At 42.2% G+C, this 6,746-nt stretch overlaps 2 protein-coding genes across 6 annotated transcripts in view; one reads left to right on the top strand and one right to left on the bottom strand.

Moving 5' to 3' along the window:
• LOC116842503 (MICAL-like protein 1) overlaps positions 1-3,456 on the bottom strand; it is a 129,499-nt gene extending 126,043 nt beyond the window's left edge. Inside the window, exons 1-2 of one of the 3 annotated variants that reach the window (XM_032811810.1) lie at positions 3,293-3,456; positions 2,479-2,911 (exon numbers count right to left, since the gene is read on the bottom strand). The gene's annotated coding sequence lies outside the window, so the exon portion shown is untranslated. Of the gene's footprint in view, positions 1-2,478; positions 2,950-3,292 lie in introns of all 3 variants that reach the window. The other 2 variants (XM_032811809.1, XM_032811811.1) reach the window with 2 other exon arrangements.
• A 137-nt stretch (positions 3,457-3,593) lies between these two features.
• LOC116842507 (4-aminobutyrate aminotransferase, mitochondrial) overlaps positions 3,594-6,746 on the top strand; it is a 21,971-nt gene continuing 18,818 nt past the window's right edge. For 2 of the 3 annotated variants that reach the window (XM_032811826.1, XM_032811825.1), the window contains exon 1: positions 4,152-4,825. The gene's annotated coding sequence lies outside the window, so the exon portion shown is untranslated. Of the gene's footprint in view, positions 3,969-4,151; positions 4,826-6,746 lie in introns of those variants that run through there. The other variant, XM_032811827.1, reaches the window with a different exon arrangement.

Below are 6,746 nucleotides of genomic sequence, written 5' to 3'. Positions count from 1 at the left end.
ACACACACACACACACACACACACACACACACACACACACACACACACACACACACACACACACACATATATATATATATAATATGTGTGTGTGTATATATATGTGTGTGTATATATATATATATATATATATATATATATATATATATATATATATATATACAGCGTTTCAGAGCGTGTTTCGTTCTTACAAAATGTTTTCGCGATTCGCGAGCAGAATTGTAAATATTGTTGGAGATAGCGTTTGTATATTTTTGTCATGTACATTTATAAATTATATTTTTATCTAAGTACATGTGTGTACGTAAACGACACTCTCTGTGTAGGGGGAACGCGATCTTCTTTGCGACAAGCGCCGGCAAGATGCCGCTTTGTCGGCTTTATCGCGAAAAAGTCGAAGCTGCGAACGAAACGATTTTCATTTACAATCCCGAAGGGGAATCCCGATGATTATTGTCAGTTCAATCGAGAGAAAACTGCGGATTGTACGCTCGGAACGAACATCGCGGATTTCCCTCGCGAATCGATACACGCTATGAAGCACGAGACATTTTTATTATCGAAGAACCAAACGGGATCTGTCAAAAAAAGTAAAAGAAATCGAGAAGATTTGGACGGCGGCGAGTAAAAGGAGGCCGCTGCATCGTCGCGTTCATGCTGGATTATAACACGTTCGGTTGTTCGAGTTGCCATGAATCCTCCGACCAGTTCGGACTAAACACGCTTTACTTTTGCTCCGGAGCCGCGAAAAGCGCGAGTGAACCGCGCAATTGTTCAAGTGTGTGCGTGAGTGCGTGCGTGTATGTATGTGTGTGTGCTCACGCGCGTGTGTTGTGTGTGCGTATCTCGTTCACACGCAGCCTAAATGATGATACGAGTGAGAATTTTGCGTGTGTAGTTTGCGCTAAGATCTAAAATCCGAGGCGTTCGAGGACGGTCCGAAGCTCGCGGAACTCAGAATTTCATGGGGCGACTTCGAGGAGCCGGGAACTCGAGGGTTTCAGATCTACGACTTTAGAACGTGTCGAGACGATCGCGTCAACTCGACGTTCGCTCTCTCGTTCGAGAATTCGCGAGGGTCTGTGAGAGGAGAGGTGTGCTGATTAACGCACACCTCGATCGACGAGACGCGACCCGGGAGAGAATCCCAAGAGTCCCAGCTCCCTCGGCTCGCCCAATCTGTAATTGTTTCAATCGGCGAGACACAGTTGTACCTTCGCCATGTACTGTTAAGCGTAAACAGCGAAAGAGAAGACGATGCAAGAGACTCCGCGTAGGTCCGCGTCGATCTCGTCATTTACTCTGTGTCCTCTTTCCAAAATTAACATTTTGCACAAAACATGTGGCGCATTATTCACGCAGAGCCTAAGATGAGAAACGCTAGCGACAATAGTGAGTAAAATCTGTAAGTTGCATCGTTAAACTTACGACAAAACAAAAAAAGAATATGAAGACAAGAATATGAAGACAAATTACGTAGATCCAAAATTGCCTCCAATTTACGCCCCTCCCCCTACTCCTCGATTAATTAATTCGTCGCGTTGGAACAGAATCAATATCATTTAGATTATTTCATTTCACATCCAATTACCGTATCAAATCAGTTTTATTATCAAATCACCACCAAATCCGATTGCAAGTTATGATTTGCTTGTTTGTACGTTTATTTATTCATTTATTCTCATGTATTTCTCATTGTAGAACTCTTCTTACACACACGGAGGCAAAAATACTTGAAAATCTATTTGTGGAGTATGAAGTTGATTCGCACAAAAATAAACTTCATATTTTACAGAAATAAACTTTATATATTCCGCGAGTAAATTTCCAAGCATTAATTTTTTTCGTATAAAGGAGACCGGGGTAAGTTAACAAAATCGATTATTTCTACTGTTCTTTAACAGATTTCAGAATCAAACAAGCAAAAATCTCAAAGCCATCTTTGACATGTTTAAAAATCTTGCTTGCTGAATTCTATAATTTTTTAGAAAACAGCAGAAATAATCGGTTTTGCCAACTTACATCCGGTCTCTCTTGTGTGTGTCTTCATGTTATAGTCGACGCTTTTCAATGCGTAAGCAGATAACAGAAGACAATCCAAAGGAACACTTCTCAAGGAGAAAATACACAGATCGTCGCGTTCCCAGGCAGAACAGAGAATCACGATGACCTCCAAATGATGTGAAAATAGCGAGAAAAAAATTAAGTAACTCATCTTTCAATTCGATAATTTTCTTTTGATGTCATCGTATGATTTTCTGCTGCACTTGGGTTTAGAGCGTCAGCCGCGAGCGACAGTTCGCGAACGTCGCGACGAATCGCGCGCGCGACTGAAAAAATTCCGTATTTACCAGCATCAATGGCGATGTGGAAAGACGCGGCGCCACGATAGCGTATAACGACAAAGTCGAAATTTCGCGAACGAAACGCAGCTGCCGCTCAGTCACACGAAAATATGCAATGTTCAAGAACACTCACCGCAGCTCGGCACAGCAGCTCCTTCGCCGTCGACGCCCGTCCTCGTCTCGTCCGTCGTCCCTTCGCCGGCTCCTCCATCCCTTGCCCCTCGAGGTCGAAGACTCGAGCTAATGACGACTGCGACGATCGTCCGCCATTCGGCACACTTGTTTACATCGTATCGTCACCGTTCGGAGAAGGACGCCGTGTTAATCGCGCCGATCTACGATCCGCGACGATCATCAGCTCGCGATTCGGCACTCCCGACGCTCTTGATGCGTTGACGAGCGCAGAACCGCGGAACACACGACGAAGAACACCGTCGATCGTCGGCCACCGTTGCGTCCGCGAAACTAACGACAACCTTCAGACAAATTCGAAGAACGCGCTGGCAACTTCACGCCGCTCGACGGCGCCGCGGGGCGATGGCTTCTCGAAGGTTACGTGGCGCAGTCTATCTCAATCAGATTTGGTCGCGTTTCCGAAAAAGTTCTGCACCAGTGTAATGAGTTAGTGACAGTGAAACGCAAGTATACTTTCTTTCACTCTATAACTTATCGCACCAGTTCAGAAGTTCCTCGAAAACGAGCGCAGACATCATGAATCTTTTCGAGCCCGATCTCACTTATCGATCATGTGATTGTTTTGCTGGTACGAAATCGCGAAAAGTCAATGCTTTTGCAGCACTCGGAGGCGATCGTGAACCTTCTTTCCAACGCCTCGCGAAGAACAAACATTTCCGTATATTTTCGACGTTAGATTTTTAACTCTTCACGATTCTATGTTTTCCCGAAATTCTCCGGAAGCGCGTATCGATTAAATTCATGAGTCTTACCAATGGTGGCGAGGCTTCCTCTGCCGAATACTGCTGTTACGATCTCACGTCGCGATTACGAATCACGAAAAAGTCTACTGAGGTCCGCGCCGTTCTAGAAGGTTCGACGTTCTCCCGGCGAACACGGCCGTTGCTAGATATCGACACTCGACGCGGAATCGCGTCTTTCGACAAAAAAAAAGGAAACACGGAGCACGTGCGGCACCCAACGTTCCTCAGCGAGCGACGTGCGCCGTTTGCGATAGAGTGACTTTGACCACGCGAGTCAACACACAACGACCGGCGCCGCGTTCTTTGTCGTCCGCGCGCGCGGAAATTCCAGAGCGAGCGGCGAGACGTGCCGATTCCGTTTCGCGTATTTTCACACGGCCGAGACAATGCGAACGCGGACAGATCGTCGCGTTATTGTTTACGGACACGTGGAGCTCCGACAGTAACGCGAGAGCACGTGAGCGGGTCTGTTAGTTTTTGAGTAACTTCTACACTAGCGCAATGAGTTAGAGTGAAACAAACTGTACTTTCTTTCACTCTAACTTACCGCACTACGGTGCACCGGTTCAGAAAATTAACAGGCCTAGTATAATATCTGACGCTACTAACCGCGCGCGAATATTATCTGTTTTTATTAAAACATTTTAAGAGGCTGAAACTCGCGGTAAATCTGATTGAATTGTTGGTGAGTGTCGGGTTGTTAGTAGTGATTTGACTCACTTTTGCGCGTACCATAGATTTTGGCTGCGTTCCGAATTCACTGCTAGTACTGAAATTCTATAATATACGTGACATGAACTATAGATTTTCAGTACTGGCAGTGAATTTCGGAACGCAGGCATAGTAAAAATAGACTGAGCGCGAGGCATGAAATTCAAAGATCACCCAGATAGCACAAATGTCTAAAATCGAGTCATAAGACGTCTTTAGGATATCTTTAATACATCTTTAACACAATACCTTATAATAAACTTGTCTTAAAGATGTCTTAAAGATATCTTAAAGACGTCTTATGACCCGATTTTTGACATTGTGTTTGAGTCAGATAGAAAAGGACAGACAATAGGTGCAACATAAAATAGTAAAATGGTTACAAAATGGAGAGTTAACACACATGTGTTATTTGTATCTAACTGTGATTAGGAAGAGTGTGCGAATAGAAAGAGAAGCTACACGGCACCTGCTTTCTGTCTTTTTCTATCTGATCTTCACTGCCAAACAAAGCACGCGCAGTCTATTCTTACTGTGCCTATGACGCGTATTAGCGTGAAGTTGCCGCTCCGAATCTTGCTTGTGGATGTTTCGAATACGTGTTTCGTGAATATCGGAATCAACGTCGGGAATACGAAACGAGGCGGCTTTGCCGTGGCGCAGTTATTCCCCAATTCCGAGCACTGCGTCGCGGAGAGTGCATCGCGTTATGAAACGAGCACGTCGTCGAGAGTGACGAGGTGACGGACGATCGTCGAGGCAGAGCTCTTCGGTTCAGGATTCTGTGTCCACCCGCGCGGTGCCAAAAAACAGAACGACTGGCGAGAGGCGGTGAGTAACTTCATCATCTGTTCTACACGAGCGAGGGCAATCGTTGCCACGTCTCGTACGTGACGACCTGAGGCTCGTATTAATAGTCATTATATGAGACTTTCTTTCAAATAAGATACTCAAATTCGAGTTCAGAGTTAAATGAGAGCTTTTCAGTTGAATCGCAATTGTAGATATGTCACATGTATCATATAATTCAACTGAAGAACTTGGAGTGAAAATCTAACTCTGAGTGAAAATCTGAATATCTCACGTGAGACAAACTTCAAGTAACGACTATTAATATAGGCCTATGAGAAATACGCGTATTCGCGGTAATAATACGCAAATAACACACACATAAGCTGTCTTCTCACATAGCGCAGAAATGTTACACCAACATTGATCTCAAGAAGCTTTTAATTAGGTCGCTAAAAGATGATGATGGCGATGTTATCGTGATCTTAAAATGTTACGCAAAAAGAGGATATTTTCGTTTGGAAAGTATCTTTATCTTTGACATGTTAATCTTCAAGCGAGATCACAGCGTTAAACGAAGATAAATTACTTTGCAAGAATATATTTTATATGATTTTTTTTTCAACGAGAGAAGAAAAATTTTATTATTCTTATTGTTCAAAAATAACTTTCATTAGTGGCAAGCATAAAATATTGCGAATGTGATGTTTTTAAATGTACGTTACTTCCCCTTAAATCCACTTAAATCCACTAAAACTAATATATTCAAATTAACAATCATTGTTTCACATATAAGCGACGATATATAATTTTGTTAGGAAAATTCTCTTGTCTTATATTTAAACAATTATTTGTTGAATTGATTATAAAATGTATTGATGGTTGCAGAAATAACTTGTCTTCGTTTACATAACGCTATATGATCTCATTTGAAGACTAGTCAAAAATAACGTAGTCAAAAATAAAGATATTTTCCAAGCAAGAATGTTCTTTTTTTCTGTGTATTTTCCGTGTGTTTTAAACGTAAATATTACGTTAATACAAAGTATTCTTAGTTAATTATTAAGATATTACAGCAATATTTTAGTAACAATAACATTGATTCTGATGCTATGTGGAGTATCGTAGCAAAGTTTCTGAGACATTTCGCGAGTTCTAGAATCTCTTCTGTTTTGTTCGCTTTGTTCAGATAGAAAATCACGAATGAGATTACAAAAATCACGATGACGTCAAAGTGATGTCAGAATAATTGAAAAATTCATTTTTCAATCACGATTCGATCATTTTCTCGTCATTTTAACGCAATCGTGATTTTCTGTTCTATACTTAGAGTATTCATCTTCACTCTTGTTTGTTCTCTTCTGCATTATCTCGGTTCACTTCTATCTTATTCGCTCTCGTGTTCCGACGCGATGAGTTAATGCAATTCTTTCGCATACTCTCGTAAACACGTCCTCATCCTCAGAACGTTACACAACGGTGGACGCTTGATCAAAGAGCGTGTGTTCTCTGTCTGCTGCTCACCCATCGTTCATGAGACGGAAGATCGAGGCGACCGCCTCTATGTAACGATTTTGCTTAATCCTCTCACTCTCAAATTACACGTGAAATTCTTCAAAGAAGTTGCTCGAACGTTCGTTCGTCGGAGTTTACGACGCGACAACGCATCGACGATACTGTCTTGTCTGTGTTTACATCAAATGTCATTGAGAGAAACAAAGCAAAGATGGTAATTTAATTCCACGTGTATTCATCTTGTCACGAATACGTTAAATAAACAAAGGTAAACAAACGGAATAGACAGAAGGAATCTCTTTGTATTCGTAACAGATAAACAGATATTGTATATTTTTTTATGTAAGCGAGAGGATTAACGATAAAACGAAGAGAGAGAGAGAGAGAGAGAGAGAGAGAGAGAGAGAGAGAGAGAGAGAGAGAGAGAGAGAGAGAGAGAGAGAGAGAG

Source organism: Odontomachus brunneus, unplaced genomic scaffold, assembly GCF_010583005.1.
Source record: "Odontomachus brunneus isolate Ranch 3 - 2012 unplaced genomic scaffold, Obru_v1 Obru_scaffold_025, whole genome shotgun sequence".
In the NCBI taxonomy this organism is placed as follows: domain Eukaryota; kingdom Metazoa; phylum Arthropoda; class Insecta; order Hymenoptera; family Formicidae; genus Odontomachus; species Odontomachus brunneus.
The sequence above is the reverse complement of the archived record's forward strand: the minus strand, read 5'-3'. Positions and strand labels throughout refer to the sequence as shown.